This window comes from Tursiops truncatus, chromosome 6 (assembly GCF_011762595.2).
Source record: "Tursiops truncatus isolate mTurTru1 chromosome 6, mTurTru1.mat.Y, whole genome shotgun sequence".
NCBI classification, from domain to species: Eukaryota; Metazoa; Chordata; class Mammalia; order Artiodactyla; family Delphinidae; genus Tursiops; species Tursiops truncatus.
This window is the reverse complement of record NC_047039.1, coordinates 20,637,933-20,656,971: the sequence shown is the minus strand read 5'-3', so window position 1 is coordinate 20,656,971 and position 19,039 is coordinate 20,637,933. Positions and strand designations below refer to the sequence as shown.

Here is a 19,039-nt window from a genome sequence, read left to right as displayed (position 1 = left end):
AATGAAAAGGGCAAATCACACCTTCCTGCTATGAAAATCATTGTGACTTCATGGATGCCCACCCTGGTGACTGCAGATCACATTTGAGAATCACTGGCTTGAAAGTATATGCAAATAGACAATTTCATAATTATGACTTTATCACAGAATCATAACTTTGGAACAGATAAAAATAAACATAAGGAATTCCTTAAGGGATTAAACTGTTTACTCCGTGGCTCAACAAAGACCTTCTTTTTAATAAAATTAAACTCACTGAGAAAAGGTATCCCCATTAAAATAAATAAACAAAAAACAAAGTAAAATTACAGCATAGATAGTATATACTCAGCTACTTATTTTCTTATTAGCCCATTATAAATTGATCATGACTAGATGTAACATCAAGTAGCAGCTGATTCTGAGCCCATATACTTCCTGTGGAAGTGACAACTGCAGTTGACAAAACACATATCCTACAACCCATCAGTTCTTAGGTATATATACCCTAGAAAATCTCTCAAATATATGCCCAAGGAAATACATACAACATTCAATACAACATGTATAAAAATAGCAGAAAAGTGGAAAAAACCTAAATATCCACTAAAAGGATTAATAATAAAACTGGGACATATTTATACAACAAAATGTTATATGTGCAGCATGAAAATGAAGGAATTAGAGTATAAATATGGATAAATCTAATGATGTTGCAGGATTTATAATTATATAAATAAATACAATACATATTTATCATTATATATAATTACTGAAAGATACACAGGATAATAACCATTTAAATAAGTTTTTAAAAGAAGAATGCTATGTAGGGATATAAAACATACATGGAAATGATAAATTCCAAATTCAATTGGTGGTGACCTCTGTGGGGGAGGGAGAGAGATGTGATTGGCAATAGACACAGAGAACTTCAATCTTATTTGTAATACTGTGTTGCTTAAGTTAAGTGGTGGGTACTCAATATGGTAGGTAGTCATGATTTTTGGATGTCTGATACATGTCTTCATAATTTTTTCCATGGAGAATTAAAATTTAGCATGGAAGAAAAATGTTAGTAGTGTCAAAAGAATTCTAAACTAGTAGGATGTATTTGTTAAAGAAATAATGTTTCAACTCACTGTCATTTAACATTAAGAATATAATTTTAAATTGAGAATATAAAATGTTGCCTAGTGCATGTTAGCTAACACATATAGGTTAATAAAAGTAGCTAAATGTAGTGTGGTATGGGGGAAGGCAATAGACGAAAGAGGAGCCAAAGCAATGAGGAACTGAAAGCTGATGGGACACATAGGGACTCTGGATGAGGTGGTCCTGAAGGAGCCCCTGTAACTCTATCATGGGATCCATCACGTCCTCTGGCCTCAGGGCACCATTAGGGTACCCTCTAACACAGCTCTAACTAGAGCTCCAATAGGGGGCTTTCACCAACATTCTGCCCCTGTGACCACACAGCAGGCTTTGAAAACCACACTCAGGTTAAAGAGACTAGGCTGCTGGAAGCCATGCCAGGACCTAAAGGGAATCAAGGTTTGCTCTTAACACGTGTGGCCCATTAACTGCACACTAGTCCCAGCAGAGAAGTGTAGAAGATGTGTCTCCTTATGGAATGCAGCTTTATCCACACAATGGTATGAGACAGAAAATAAGTATCTTTAAAGTGAAGAAAGAAAATAACTGCCAATCTAGAATTCCAAACAAATCAAACCTATCCTTCAAAATGATGGTGAAATAAAGACATTTTACACACCCACTCACAGACACACACACCCACAAACAACAATTTGTCACCAGCAGACCCACGTGAAAATAAACGCTACAGGGAATTCTTCAAGCAGATTATGAGAGTAGAGTTTTAAAGCTTATTTTATACTCCTTACAAGTGATACGTCTTAAAATATAAGGGCACAGACTGGCTAAAAGGGTAAAAAACTTGCAAACATTAAGCAAAAGAAAACTTGTAAAGTTATCTTCATCTCTGACAAAAGAGAAGTAAGGCAAGAAACATCACTCAAACTAGAGAGTTATTTTATAATAATAAATATGATGATCCATTAAAAAAGCCATAAGAATTCTAAATTGGCATACATAAAAAAGACAGCCCCAAAATACATAAAGCAAAAACTAACAGAACTAAAATGAAAAACTGCCAAGTCTACAACCACAGTGGATTTTAACAGACTTTTCACAGTAACTGATAAAGCAAGCAGTCAAATATCCTTTCAAATATTCCTATCAAGAAATAAAAAATCGGAAAAAATTAATCCCAAAGTAGAAACTGGAGCAAAAAAAACCTTTTAAATAGAAAACAAATGTGCGAGAGAAAATCAAAATAGTTGGTTCTTTGAAAAAAAACTAAAATAAATAATAGACCTTTTAGCAAGACTCATCATAGATAATCAGAGAAGGCACAAGTCCCAATCGAGAATGAAAAGGAGGGTAATACTAAGGATTTTACAGACAATAAAACAATATTATTAAAAACTTTGGCCCAAAGGATTTGAAAAATGACAGGAAATGAACAAATTCCTAGGAAAACACAACTTATTAAAACTGACAAAGAAATAGAAAATCTGAAAACACAAATACATATTAAAGAAATTGAATATGTAATTAAAAACTTTCCTACAAAGAAAACTGCATGCCCATATGGCTCCAATAGTAAATTCTTCCAAACATATAATGAAAAACATTTACCATCAATCTTAAAAATGCTGACATGGAGAACAGCAAAACAAAAACTTGAACAGAACATTGTAAGAAAAAAACATGACGGGCCAATTTTTCTCATAAATAAAGTCTCAAAAAATCCTAAACAAAGTATCAGTGTATCATACCTAGTAGTAACATAAATAAAATATATCAAGACCAATTTATACTCAGTCAAGATTTATGACTGGACTTACATTTTTAATATTAATTTTTTTAATTTATGAAATTTTTAAATTTATGTAATTGAGAAAGGTGAAAAACATAAATTTTCAGTAGGGTCAGAAAAGTAGTTGATAAAATTCAACACTCATTCTTTAACATCTTCACTGAGGTATAATTTACATAAAATAATATTCAGTCATTTAAAATACACAATTCAATATTTTTTAAGTAAATTTACAGAGTTGTACAACCATCACCACAACCCAGTTTTAGAACATTTCCATTATCACAGAAAAGGTCCCTCACACCCATATGCAGTCACTCCCTGTTCTCACTTCTAGCCCCAAACTAATCTACTGATATTTTCCTATAACTTTGCCTTTTCTGAACATTTCATACAAATAAACTCATATAATATATGGTCTTCTGTTTCTTTCTTTCACACAGTGTAGTGTTTTTCAGGTTCATCCATGATATAAAGATGAATCAGTATTTTTTATCTTTTTATTACCAAATAGTATTTCATTGTAGGGACAGACATTTTGTTTATCCATTCATTGGTTGATGGACATTTGGGTTGTTTCTACTTTTTTGGCTATTATGAAAAATACTACCATGAACGTCTGCATACAAGTCTTTGTGTAGAGAAATTTTTTCACTTGTCTTGGATAGAGTGAAATTGCTGGGCTATATTGTAAATTTCTATTTAACTTAAAAAAGAAAAGAAGGAAAAAAACCTGCCACTGTTTTCCATAGTGGCTGCACCACTTTACATTCCTATCAGTAATGCCTAAGGGTCTCTATTGTCCTACAAGGTCACCAACACTAGTCTGCCCTTTTATCATAGCCATTTTAGTGGACATGAAGTGGTATTTATTATGGTTTTAAATTTGCATTTCCCTAATGACTAATGAGGTTAGCATCTTTTCAAGGTGCTTATTAGCCATTCATACAGTTTCTTGAGTGAAATGTCTATTCAAATCTTTTGCTCATTTTTTTGATGGATAATTTATTTTATTCTTACTGGGTTGTAAGAGTTATATCTTGCATGCAAGTCCTTTTTCAGAAATATGATTCAATATTTTCTCCCTGTGGCTTACCTTTTGATGATTCTTGATGGTTTTTCAAAGTTTAATTTTAATGAAGTCCAATTTATCAATTTTTTGTATTTTATTACTTGTACTTTTGGTGTCCTCTCTAATTAACACTCATTAATTAAAAATTCATAGCAAAGAAAAGAATCTTTTTGATTTTATAAAGAGTAATTACAAAATACCTATAGCTAACACCACCTTTAATGGTCAATTACTTCCTCTCAGAGACCAAGAATGAGAAAAGGTATTCTTTATCACTTCTACAGATGGGAACAGATGTACTAGTCTGTGTAATAAGAAAATTTTTTTACTTACAAGGAACAGAAGGAAAAAATAAAACTGCATAATTAGCAGATGACTTAATTATACATGAGGAATATCCAAAAGAATTTACAAACCATAAAAATAAGTGAATTTAGTAAGGTTGCTGGATACAGGTTCAATATTAAAAAATCAACTTTCTATGTACTAGCAAAAGAAATTTGTGAAATTTTAGAAAGATACCATTTATATTAACATTCAAAGATCAAAGAGCCAAGGAATAAATCTAATAAAAGATGTACAAAATCTTGACACTAAAAACCTACAAAATCTAAATTAAAGTCCTAAATAAATGGAGGAATATATCATTTCATGTGTTAGAAGATTCCATACTAAAAGATGTAAATTCTCTCCAAATTAATAGATTCGGTGTGGTTCCAATCAAAATCCCAATGATTTTTAGCAATTGACAAAGTGGATATGCAAAAGCCCAATAATAGTCAAGATAATCTTGAAGAAGAAAAAGCTGGAGAATTTATATTAAAATAAGATGTATTATAAAGCTACAGTAATTAAGAAAATGGGACACTGGCTCAAAGATAGAGAAACAGAGCAATGGAACAGAATAGCAAGTCCAGAAAAGACCTGCTTGATTTATGACAAAGATGGCACTGCTGGAACATTCCAATAAATGGAGCTGGGACCACTGAAGGTTCATATGGGGAAAAACAATTCTTGACCCTTCATATCATATACACACACAAATCAGTGCATTACAGCCTAAATCTGAAAGGTAAAACAAATAACTTCTAAATGAAAATATCCAAAGATATCTTTAAGATTTTGGTATAGACAAAGATTTTTAAAAGGTTTTTCCAACACTTTTAAAAGGAAAACACTAGAGTTCTTTAAAATTAAAAACTTCTGTTCATCAAAGGACATCATTAAGCGAGTGAATATGCAAGTAAAAGAGTGGGAAATGGTATCTTAAATACATGTGTCCTGTGCATGTAAAGAACTATAAATCAGGAAGAAAAATATAAATAACCCAACTATAAAATATAGGCAAAAGATTCATACAGATAATTCACGAAAGAGAATATAACACTGGCTAATAAAGAGATGAAAAGGAATACAACATGACTAATCATCAAGGAAACACCGATTACAAACACAGATAGTTGGGGCTTCCCTGGTGGCGCAGTGGTTGAGAGTCCGCCTGCCGATGCAGGGGACACGGGTTCGTGCCCCGGTCTGGGAAAATCCCACATGCCGCGGAGCGGCTGGTCCCGTGAGCCATGGTCGCTGGGCCTGCGTGTCCGGAGCCTGTGCTCCGCAACGGGAGAGGCCACAACAGTGAGAGGCCCGCGTACCGCAAATAAAAACAAAAAAAAAACCACCACAGATAGTTTTATAAGCAGTACAGTGCTAAAGTGTTGGTGAAGGTATAGAGCAATGAGAACTCTGATTTAATGCTGCTGGGAGTAAAACTGGTAAAAAAAAAATCACCATCCCAAGTATACACATCCAACAGAAACACATGATATGTACACTAAAGGACACGTATAAGCATATTCACAGAAGCATTATTCAGAATAGCTGAAACCAGCAACACCCCAAACATTCATCAACAGCAAAATGAATAAATTGTGAAATATTCCCACAAATATGAATATAACTATTCCTAGACGAACAGTACATACTGAATCCCACAAACGTGTTGAGAAGAAGTCAACCTTAAAAGATACATGCTGGATAATTCCAGTTACATAAAGTTTGAAAACAGGCAAAATTAGTATTTGGTAATAAAAATCAGAAAAACCTCCACTATCTTTCGGGTGAGAGATGGTTAATGATAGGAAGAAGCATAACGGATGAATTATGGTGTGCTGGTAATGGTAGTGTTCATTTCTTAATTTGGGTGGTGATTGCACAGGTGAGTTCATTTTGCAGAAATTTAACTTACAGTTTGTGCAATTTTCCCTATGTATATTATAATTCAATTTAAAAATTTACGTTAAAAAAAATTCCTTCTGCAGCTAATCAGGCCTCTTTTCTCTGTGGAGGCCTGGTGTGCAATGGCTGCAAAAAGCAGCCACACACACACCATTGTAAAGCAATTATACTCCAATAAAGATGTTAAAAAAAAAAACAAAAAAACAGATAACTAAGGCACTAACGAAAAAAAAAAAAAAAGCTGCTTCCTTGGTAGTGCATGCAGCCTGTTGCTTATATGAGTTGCCCTAAAGGACCTTCGAGACAGCCCTTACCAGTGGACATTCATGTCTGACATCATGCTCTGCCCAATCTAGGCTCCAGACAGGTATACAGGGTGCCTTTGGAAAGCCCCAGCACGCAGTGGCCAGGGTCCACACTGGCCAAGTCATCACGTCCATCCGCACCAAACTGCAGAACAAGGAGCAAGTGATTAAGGCCCACACAGGGCCAAGTTCAAGTTTCTGGGCCCCAGAAGATCCACATCTCCAAGTGGATGAATCTGAAGACATGGTGGCAGAAAAGTGGATCATCCTGGATGACTACGGGTCAAATACATCCCTAATCGTGGGCCCCTTGGACAAAAGGCAGACCCTGCACTCATGAAAGCCGTGGTGCTTTCCCTTCCTTACTCATGCCCACCAATAAATCCAACTTTCCTGCCCAAAAAACAAATGGAAAAAAATGACAAAAAAAATTCCTGACTTCATACACATTACCTGCTCCAGCTACCACCAATTTCTCTCCTCTTTTTTTAAAGCCGAACTCCTCAAAAGGGCTGTCTTTCTGTCTCCCACCCTCTCCTCTTACACTATGTCTCTAAACAAGGGGGACAAAAAGATACTAAAAAATAAATATAATAAATAACCAAGATAAAAAGTGATAAATGTTTGGGAGTAAAAATAACAGGAAAGTGTGACTCTAGAGTGCAGAGGGAAGTAAAGTTGTGAACCACGTTACAATATTAAATAGTATGATCACACTGGTCTTACTGAGAAAGTATAATAAAATTCAGTAAGATCTCTGTAGTCCATATATTCCTGATAATTTAATATTTGGTTCTAAGTTACATATTTTTAATTATTTGTATTGCTTTTGCAGTATCTACCGCAAACTCTTTTCAACTAAATATGTAGTAATCAGAAACATAACACCCCAAGTAGACAATGCATGGAGTTAATATACCATTTAACAATTCTATGAGAATATAGTTCATTTAAATATTGCCCACTAAAATGGTCCTCTCCTAAAATACTTGGACCTTTTTTTATAAATTCCTTCTTTTGAATATGCTTTAGGATTACTATGTAGTAAATTTCTACCTACTTATGTTTGTCGTGGACTAGTCCAGTGAGTAGAAAAGTTATGTAAAACAATGATAATATTCTTTGTTGTACACTGCAGGATACCTAGCTTTCTTGGCCCCCAGTAACCAAATGATAGTAAAGCCTCTCAGTCATTGTGACAAGCAAAAATGTCCCCCTAAATTCTAATATCTTCCCCAATGAGTGTTACCATCCCTCTTGAGAGCTAATGCTCCAAGTCAGTGGTCTTCAACATTTTTTGTTCCCATTACAGCTGAAAAGAATTTTGAAAAATGATGCATTCCCTTGAACAGTTTTATACTGACATCTAAAATTTTTCATAATTTAAATAGTTGCAAGGATTGCCGTGCACTATAAACACTGGCACCTTAAAATACAACTGATATATATCATTGTCAATGCATCCAGTGGAATCTACATACCAGCGACTTGACTCTCAAAATCATTCATGTCTAAAACAAGAAACAAATCCTTGCTTAACGATAAGAAATACTATGTCATTTATTTTCTTTATGAACAACTTTATGAAGTGTTGTATTTCTACAACACTTTGCTGCAATTTTTTTCTGATGCAATCAGCTTTTATGCTTAAAATTCTTCTTTTGACCACTGTCACATTTCTTTGCAACAAAACATATATATTGTATAAACTGAATTAATTTTTATTAAATTCCCTGTAACCATGAAGCACTAAGTTTAGAAGTTTTCCTCTGGACTAACTTTTAATTACAAGCATTATTAGCATAAAATTGATTAAATATATTATAAATCTGATAACAACTAGACATTAAAAGTAAACTTTTTTGGGAAAAGTATCTCAATGAGATAGATAAGACGACCTCCCCTTCTTCCATTACTTCATATATCTATGCATGAAAATCATTTATTGCTAGAATACTTCAGCAATGTCACCCAATTCTTTCAACTCCTTTAAAGCCAGCTCTTGAAAAATCACATAGTAATCAAGAAGCGTTTAAAAATTCCATAAAAACTTTACTGTCCTTAAATTAAGCTGAAAGCAATGAATTGGAAACTGCCAGAATAAGAATAGGATCCTAGTTAAAATTCTCAACATTAGCATTTTAAAATACCCCTTTTATAGCAATTCAGACCTTTCTTCATCCCTGGGTCAAGGAAGCAAAAAAAGGCAAAATCAGGATTGACTACTGTAAAGTGCAAGAAGAGCAACTATGAAAGAGAAGATGGTAAAGAGTAACTTAACCTGCAGATCAGCCTGAAAAGTTCTACAAAAAAGTACATATAAGTTATCAGCTAGGTCCCTTTTAAACAATCTGTATCTCCTGAATGCCTAGAGGAGAACCCAACCTCAGTCTGGGGGATAATTGCTTTAAGTCATTTCCCTCGGAGTACAGGTGCTGGAATTACCTGTTCCATGAAATGTCTGGATAGAATGTTCCTCTGCAGTCATGGAGACCAAGGGTTTTCATTGTTATGGGACCAGTCAGGTTTTCTATTTAAGTCAGTTTTGGTTAAGTTTTATTTTCTAATAATTTACCTATTCCACTTAAAATTTCAAATTCACTGTTATCAGTTATTCTTAATATTATCTTACCAGATTAATCTCTGTAAAGTTTATACCTATGAGATCCTTTTTCAATTTGAATATTGTTTAGTTATTCCCTCACCCTTGATAAATCTTGTCAGAAATTTGGCTATTTGACTTTTGAGGAATCAACTTTGGACTTTATTATCCTATTACTTACTGTGTATTTTTCCAACTCATAAGTTTATGTTCATCTTCAGTTCTTTCCTTCTACCCTATCTGGGTTTATTCTGTAGTCACTTCTATCATTTTTAAAAATTGGATTCTTAGTTTATTCATCTTGAGCATTTATTCTTTCTTAAAGTACAATCTAAACTATATTATACAACTTTTAAAGTATTTTGTTAGAATTTAGTTCTGAATATGTTCTAATTTCCATTAAGATTCCTTTGTTGAGCTGTAAGTTATTTAGAAGTTATTTTAAATTCCCCACGTAGGGGACTTTTTCTAATTACCTTTTGTAAATGACTTGTATCTTATCTGCCTGTAGTCACAGAATTCAGCCTTTGAAATCTGTGCAGGTTTTACAGCCAAGCAGATGGTTAATTTTCATGAATATTCCACATGTGCTTAAAAGAGATGCACAGTCATCAACTGCTGAGGGCAATGATCCACACAGGTACATTACATTAACCCTCAGTAGGCCAGGAAAAATAATCAACACCCTTTATCAGCTGGGCTGATAGACTCTTTGTATTAATATTTTATTTAAAATTTAGGTCATTTTATAAATAATTTACAGAAAAATAAAAGGATAATAAAAAATCAAATTAGTTGGAAATTTCAGTCAAAATTTAAATACATAAAATCCATATATTTTTATATTTTCCTGGTATGTGCATATATGTGTATTACACATATACATACCTACAAATGCATAGTGTATGCATATATGCACTCACATACTTACATATATCACATACACGCACGAACACATATGAAAAGGGTTATATCATTTGAATGAAACTGGTCATCAACTGACACATATGAACCTGGGACACACAGTTTTATAAAATCTGATTCCAGATTTCAAATATAGCTCTACTAAATGATCATTACTTCTGCTTCTTCTTGAACTTGCATTGTAGACATGCTGTGCTTTTGAAAATTTGGATGGCCCATAAACTTGTTGAGGACAGCCATATTCATTGTTCCCTGATTGTAAATATTCATTTTTAGATTTATAAATATCCATCAGAATGATCAATGATTTGTTTTCTTTTCTAAACCATAGAGTCCCTTCCTGTCACCTCTGTATACACACCTGCCTTCAACACTCTTCAATTACAAGCTGTATCAAGTAAATGCTCATGTACATCATCATATGAAATGCAAGAATATGTCACATATCCTTTTGGAAAAACTGAATAGTCCAACTTCTTGTCACAAAATACTGCATGGTGAAGTCCTTCCTACCTAATGACTAACTGGATGCAGATTCCATACTTTCTTTATAGAAACCACAGAAATATACTGCTCACTCATCAATTCTTGAGTTCAAGAAAATTAATCTAGGATATTGTCATCTGATGACTCACAGTCTAAGATTTCACTCATAAGATCAAGTTCACCATCATGATTAGGGCCTACAGTCTGCTGTCTCTTTTGACCATTATTTTACCCATCTAATAACTGTGAAATGTCTTCCTCTGTCAACTTTTCTACTCTTGTACCATTATGTGTAGAAAATGAAAAATTCTAAATTCTCAGCTGTGTTCAGTGATAACTAAAAGAATGACTACAAAGATGGTACTTCCAGACTTCAGTTATATTTTCTTAAAATATGTGCAACTCTTGAGGCAATGCAATAAAAAAAAAAAGATAATGCAATAGCAATGATTTGACCTCTACAACATCTTTCTAGACAATTCCATCTTTCTTCCATTTTCTTATTTTAGTTTTTCATAGCATAGTTGGGAATAATTAAAGAGTAATGATAAAAATCATTCTTAGGATGATGAAATTACCAATATAAAGATACAGTGATATGAGATAAGAACCCACAGCATCTTAGATTCATAAAAAGCTCCAATGAACCCATACAGTAACTGCAAGAGAAAAGGAGTTTTAATTTTCTTTTTTAAATTTTCTGTTCTTCAGAAGACCTCTAAGAAAGAATGAAAGCCATAAAACATCAATCCATACAAGCAAAATTGTTCAAAAAAGAAACTAGTAAATTAAATCTGGGTCCAGGGGACTCTGACGATATAAGGGTTAAGTTTACTAACTGACATATTCAAATCTCCTATAGACTTACTTTTTCCTTGTTTAATCTATCATCAACTAAGAAAAGTGCTAAAAATTCCCATTATGGTGGTGGATTTGTCCATTTTTCCTTAGGGTGATATCAATTTTTGCACTGTATATTTTGAGGCTGTTTCTAACAGCAAAAAAGTTGAGAATCATCATATCTACAAGGGAAATTGAATCTTTTATGATTACGTAGTGACCTTCTTTAACTCTAATAATTACTATCTCTAATAAAAATTTGTTTTAAAGTCTATTTCATTTGATATCAATATAGTTATACCAGCTTTCTTTTAGTCAGTATTAGACTGGTATATCTTTTTCTACTCTTCAACTTTCAATGTCCTTATGCTTTAGGTGTTTCTTACAAGCAGCTTAGTGATAACTTTTCTTAAGCCAGCCGTTGTTTGTGTTCTAATTCAAGAATTTAGTACACTTACATTCACTATGATAGGTAATAAATTTGAATTTATTTCTACAATTACATTTTAGGATATTTAGCCCATTAGTTCTTTTTTTTCTCCCTCCATCTCCCTCCCTATTTTTTAACCATCTTCTGGATTGACTGTTTTACTTGTTCTTATTTCATTTACTCAGAAGTTTAAACACCACCTGTATACCAATGTCAAAATTTTTACCTCACGCCCAGACCTCTACCCTGAACTAACTACAGACTCCTAAATTCAGCTGTCTATTAGACATATCCAGTTGAACGTCTAATATGCATCTTATAAACACAATAAACCCTCCCCTCCCCCAACTATTAAATTTCCTCCCCAGAATATGCTCCTCTTGCATTCTTCCACGCCTCAGTTAATGCTAACCCCATCTTTTCAATGTTCTGATCAAAACAGAATCAACCTTTATTCTTCTCCCTCATACCCCTTCCTTTTCATCAGTAAATCCATGTCTCCACCTTCAAAATACATGTAGAATCCAATAATTTTTCACCACCTCCACTACTACACTGGTCCAAGTATGATCTTACCTGCAGGGGATCAAAGACAGAAGTTCTGGAACAGTCTATTCTTGACACACAGCCAGAGCAAGTCTTTTAAAATTTAAGTCTTTTCAGGTCACTCCTTAGCTTAAAACACCCCAGATTCTCTTTTCACTCAAAGTAGAAGTGAAAATTCTATGTCACTTGGACTCCTACTACTTCTGTGACATCACCTCCTAGAACTCATCTTGTCCACTGGGCTCCAGAGACACTAACCTTCTTGCTCTCCCATTATCTTGCAAAGTGTGATGTTGCCTCCAGGCTCCATTCTTTTTTTATTTTATTTTTTATTTTTTAACATCTTTATTGGAGTATAATTGCTTTACAATGGTGTGTTAGTTTCTGCTTTATAACAAAGTGAATCAGTTATACATATACATATGTTCCCATATCTCTTCCCTCTTGCGTCTCCCTCCCTATCCCACCCCTCTAGGTGGTCACAAACCACCTAGCTGATCTCCCTGTGCTATGCGGCTGCTTCCCACTAGCTATCTATTGTAGTGAGGTGGATAGTCCTAGAGTCTGTCATATAGAGTGAAGTAAGTCAGGAGAAAAACGAATACCGTATGCTAATACATATATATGGAATCTAAGAAAAAAAAAATGTCATGAAGAACCTAGCGGTAAGATGGGAATAAAGACACAGACCTACTAGAGCAGGCTCCGTTCTTGCTTACCTCTCTGCCTAAAACACTCTTCCCCAGGTATCCACAAGGAAAGTTTACTTCTTCCAGTGAACTTCTTCAGGACTAGTTCACTTCTTCCAGGACTCTACTTATTTATCTCCTTCTCAGAGAGGTTTTCCCTCTTCACCATATATGAAACAGCAACCCTCTATGCCAGCCACAAGAACTCATTCTTCTTGCCCAGTTTTATTTGTATTCAGAGCATTCATCTGACACAGTACACATTTACGTTAATTTTTTTTTCACTGCCTCCCCTACCCCCATGCCTATGGAGGCTTCACAAGAGCAGGTGATTGCTGTCTTACTTACTGCTGTATTCCCAGATCCTAGAATAGTCCCTAGCCCATGACAGGCTCTCCTCCAAGAAATATGATGAATAAATAAATGAATAAATGAAAGAAATCCATGTGTTTTCTTTATAGCTGGCCCTAATGAAGACAATTTATAGTAGGAATTTTAAAACTCATGAATATTGGCTGTCTACTTAGTATCTATCGCCCTCTTCCCACCTCCTAAAGGTGGCCTTATTTTTGTTGTCTGCCTCTACCGTCCCCACCCCCCACATTCCATGTACTTTGAAAGAAGTTAAATCCATTCCCATAGCACATCAGCATAGTTTCTTCCTCTGAGAGGTCAAATCAAGATCAATCTGAGGGTTCCAGCTTGGATTTGGGCAAAAGTGTTCTCTTCTCTTCATTTCAACATCGTCATACATGGATAGGAGGCCCTGAACTACTGAAGCTTCAGGCTACCAAGCTGGATGAAGGTGGCATATAGAAGACAGTGAAGCCAAAGGAATTTCGTAACAGCCCAGAATCACTGAATTAGAGCAATCCTAACTACCTTGTAGTTTAAGTCAACTTGAATCAATTTTTCTGTAACCTGAAGCTGAGAGATTCCCATCTGATGCTTATTATCTACTAGATGATATATTACAAATGATAACAAATGGGTCAGATTCACTCTACATCTGTTCTCAAGGAATGGGACTGATTGATGAGGGCACTGGTTAGCCCTAATTATTACATGGAATTTCTAGCCAAGGTTTAGCGTGGGAGAGAACCAAATCAGGTTCAGGAACATAATCTTCTTGTTATGACTACCTTCATAGGTTCTAAAACTTTAATAGCAACACTAAATTCTCAAGTACTTTTAGCTTAGATTTCTTCATCCTGGATCTGAAACCACCTTTTATCCAATTAAACATAAAATTTCAATCTATAAAAAGTTACAGGGACTTAACAGTTTCTGGTTCCACATACAAGGAGCTTAGAAGTTGTCACTCTGTCCTAACAACAAGTAAAAAGCTGAATAGACTGAATCAACAACTCTTCTAGGATCTGAAAGAGAGGTGAGGAGGACACAGGGCAAACCACTGCTCCCAAGACTGAAGAAACAAACAGACAGATACAGAGAATCACAGCATACCAGAGCAGAGACTCAGGATGAGTGGAAACCAGTGCCAGGGTCAGAAAACCTGAACTGCAATTGATGAACTGCTGGAGGCTCAGTAGGAACAACTCTGAGGGTTAAAAACTCTAGGGGTACCCCACAGTTTTCTGAGGTTTACCTCCAAGAGCCTAACCAGCTTCTCAAAATAAATACTGGAGAAAAATCCCCTCCTCCTTCTAACAGAGGAAGGGGCAAAGGAACCATTTTGAAATACCAGAGCACTCTATTCTTAACAAGGCCTGCCTTCAGGGAAAACTGATAAACCAAAGCCTAACTGACCTGGAGGAAGGGAAACACCAAACTCCAGCCCACTCTAGTCATCCAGTCCCACCTAAGGGGGCAAAAAAACCCTGAGAAACACTTGTGAAGTTCACAGAGGCATAGGCTCACTAAAAGCCTGAAACTAATCATAGCACAATAGAACACTTCCCCTCCCCCCAGCACCTTACTGCATTACTACAGGCCTATTCACAGCCTTTACCCAGTACATCATGTCAGGCTATCAAGAAAATATTAAAAGGCATACCAAATCACAAAAACACAATTTAAAGAGACAGACCAAGCACCAGAACCAGACGTAGCAGACATGTTGGAATTATAAACCAGGAATCTGAAACAAATTGTTAAGGGCTATAATGAATAAAGCAGACAGCATGCAAGGGCTCCAATGAATAAAGCAGACAGCATGCAAGAACAGATGGGCAATGCAAGCAGAGATGGAAACCCTAAGAAAGAAAAGAGATGCTAGAGATCAAAAACTTTGCAAAAGAAATGAACACTGGCTTTGATGATCTTCTCAGTAGACAGGACAGAGCTGAGCAACCAATCTCTGAGCTTGAGGATGTCACAATAGATTCCAAAGATGAAAAAGGGAACAAAGACTGAAAAACAAAAAACAAAAACACCAACATCAAAGGACTGAGGGACAACTACAAAAGGTATAATATGTGCATAATGGGAATACCAAAAGGAGAAAAAAGGGAAAAAGAAACATAAGAAACATCTGGAACAATAATGACTGAGAATTTCCCCATATTTATGTCAGACACCAAACCACAGATCCAGAAAGCTCAGTGAAAACCAGGCAGAGAACACCAAGAACACCAATGCAAAAACCAAGCAACCAACAAATAAAAAATAAACTACCTAGGCATATTTTCAAACTACCAAAAGTCAAACATAAATTCTGAAAGAAGCCAGAGGAAAAATACATCTTACCTATAAAAGAACAAAGGTAAGAATTACATCTGGAATCTCCTCAGAAACCATGCAAGCAAGGAGTGGAGTGAAATATTTAAAGTGTTGAGAGAAAAAGAATACCAAACCTAGAATTCTGTACCTGTGAAATTATCCTTCAAAAGTGAAGGAGAAATAAAAACTTTATCAGAGGTGCTTCCCTGGTGGTGCACTGGTTAAGAATCTGCCTGCCAATGCAGGGGACACAGGTTCGAGCCCTGGTCCAGGAAGATCCCACATGCCACGGAGCAACTAAGCCCATGTGCCACAACTACTAAGCCTGTGCCTGTCTAGAGCCCATGAGCCACAACTACTGAGCTCGCGTGCCTAGAGCCAGTGCTCCGCAACAAAAGAAGCCACTGCAATAAGAAGCCCACGCACCACAACAAAGAGTAGCCCCCACTTGCTGCAACTAGAGAAAGCCCACGCACAGCAACAAAGACCCAACACAGCCAAAAATAAAATAAAATAAAGTTTTGATAAACTTTATCAAAAACAAAAAAAAAATAAAAAAAACTGAGGAAATGTGTTGCCAACAGACCTGCCTTGCAAGAAATATTTTAAAAAATATTTAGAGGGAAGGAAAATTATATAGTCAGAAACTTGAATCTACATAAAGAAAGTACATCAAAGAAGAATAAGTGAAGGTAAAATAAAAACTTTTACTTTTCTTATCCTTAATTGACCTAACAGGTAACAATGTGTTCAAAATAATAATAGTATTTGATTATGTTTACCTATGGATATATCTTACATATATATGAGTATGTGTGCCTATATGTGTATAAACATATATAAAAGAAACAATTAATAGCTATTGTAAAGGATGGAGGGGAAGAATTAGGATTATTTTGTTATTATAATGTATCACACTACCCATAAAGCAGTATTATTCTAAAGTGGACTTAGATTAACCATAAATGTATATTGCAAACTCTAGAGCAACAATAAAAAAAAAGGAAATATAACTGACATGCTAAGAAATGAGAGAAAATGGAATTACATAAAATGCTCCAATGCCTTTTGAAAACCACAAAAGGCAAAAAAGAGAAGAAATAAAAAGGAACAAAGAACAAGGGCAACAAATAGAAAACAGTAACTAATATGGTAGATATTAATTCAACTATATCAATGATCACTCTGAATATCAATGTCTAAATGCAGCAATAAAAAGACAGAGATTGTCAGAGCTGATAAAAAAAAAACCACTGAACTACATATGACTACAAGAAATCCACTTTAAATATAAACACACATATAAATTAAAAGTAAATGGATAGAGAAAAACATACCATGCTAACACTAATCAAAAGAAAGCAAGAATAGCTATATTAATTTCAGATACACATACTTCAAAGCCAAGAAAGCTATCAGCAATAAAGAAGGACATTACATAATGATAAAGGGGTCAAATCTCCCAGAACACATACCAATCCTTAACACATATAACAGCCAAGCATCAAACTACGTGAGGCAAAAACTGATAGAACTGAAAGGAAAAACAGAAGAATCCATTACCATAATTAAAATTTCAATATATCTCTATCAGAAATGGACAGATCCAGTAAGCAGAAAACCAGTACAGACGTAACTGAACTCAACAACACCATCAATCAACTGGATATAACTGACATTTATAGCCTACTTCATCCAACAACAGCAGGATACACATTCTTCTGAAGCTCACATGGAACATTCACCAAGATAGGCCCCATTTGGGGCCATAAAGCACACCTTAACAAATTTTAAAGAAAAGAAATCATACAATGTCTACTCTCAGTCCACAAGAGAATTCAACAAGGAATCAAGAACAGAAAAATAACTGGAAAATCCCAAAACACTCAGAGATTAAACAACACACTTCTAAATAATACGAGTCAAAGAAGAAATCTCAAGCACTATAGAATTTTAAAAAACATTTCATTCAATAAAAATAAATGAATAAATAAAAGAAATCTCAAGAGAAATTTTAAAATATTTTGAAGAAAATGAAAACACAATTTATCGAAATCTGTGGTATACAGAAAAAGCAGTGCTTAAAGGAAAATTTATACACCACTGAATGCATATGTTATGAAAGAATATCTAAAATCAATACACTAGAAAAAGTGCAAATCAAATCCAAAGTAAGCAGAAGAAAGAAATAATAATAAAACAGAAATTATGAAATTGAAAACAAAAACAGAGAAAATCAACAACAAAAGAAGCTGGTTCCTTAAGATCAATATAATAAATAAGCTTCTAGCCATACTTATGAAGGAAAAAGGAAAGAGGACACAAATGATTTTCAGTATCAGAAATGAAAGAGGTGACACTGCTACAGATCCCACAGATGTTAAAAGAATAACGAAAAAGAATACTATGGGGCTTCCCCGGTGGTGCAGTGGTTGAGAGTCCGCCTGCCGATGCAGGGGACACGGGTTTGTGCCCCGGTCCGGGAAGATCCCACATGCTCTTCCTACATGCCACGGAGCGGCTAGGCCCGTGACCCATGGCCGCTGAGCCTGTGTGTCCGGAGCCTGTGCTCTGCAATGGGAGAGGCCACAACAGTGAGAGGCCCGCATACCGCAAAAAAAAAAAAAGAAAAAAAGAAAAAAAAAGAATACTATGAACAATTCTATGCCCACAAATTTGATAACCTATATGAAATGAACCAATTCCTTTAAAGATGCAAACTGCCCAAACTCACACAAGAAGAAACAGATAATCTGAATGTGACTATGTCTATTTCAAAAATTGAATCAATAAATAACCTTCCAAAACAGAAAGCACCAGGTCCAGAAGGGTTCAGTGGTAAATTTCTACCAAAAATTTTAGGAAGAAATACAGTTGACCCTTGAACAACACAGAGGTTAATCTGTGTATAATTTATAGTCAGCCCTCTGGACCCACAGTTCCTATGCATCCATGGATTCAACCAACCACGGACCACATAGGGCTTTACTATTTACTACTGAAAAATATCTGTGTATAAGTGGATCTGTACAGTTCAAACCCGTGTTGTTCAAGGGTTAACTGTATTCCAATTTTCTACATCTCTTTCAGAGTACAGAAGCATAAGGAATACTTCCTAACTCATTCTATGAGACCAGCAACACCTTAATAGCAAAACCAGAAGGACATTACAAGAAAACTACAAACCCATATCTCTCATGAACACAGATGCAAACATCCTCAACAAAGCATTAGCAAATTAAAACCAACAGTGTATAAAAAGAATTAAACAACACAACTAAGTGGGATTTACCCCAGATATACTAAGCTGCTCAGCACTCAAAAATCAATTAAAAGAATCCATTACA

The 19,039-nt window shown here is 35.0% G+C and overlaps 1 protein-coding gene and 2 pseudogenes across 4 annotated transcripts in view; 2 read left to right on the top strand and 1 right to left on the bottom strand.

The window, feature by feature from the left end:
- The window catches only part of AUH (AU RNA binding methylglutaconyl-CoA hydratase), a 162,870-nt gene that overhangs the window by 108,164 nt on the left and 35,667 nt on the right, over positions 1-19,039 (bottom strand). The gene's annotated exons all lie outside the window — the stretch shown is intronic.
- LOC117312841 (small nucleolar RNA SNORA70) lies at positions 6,266-6,354 on the top strand (annotated as a pseudogene).
- LOC117312838 (small nucleolar RNA SNORA70) lies at positions 6,408-6,497 on the top strand (annotated as a pseudogene).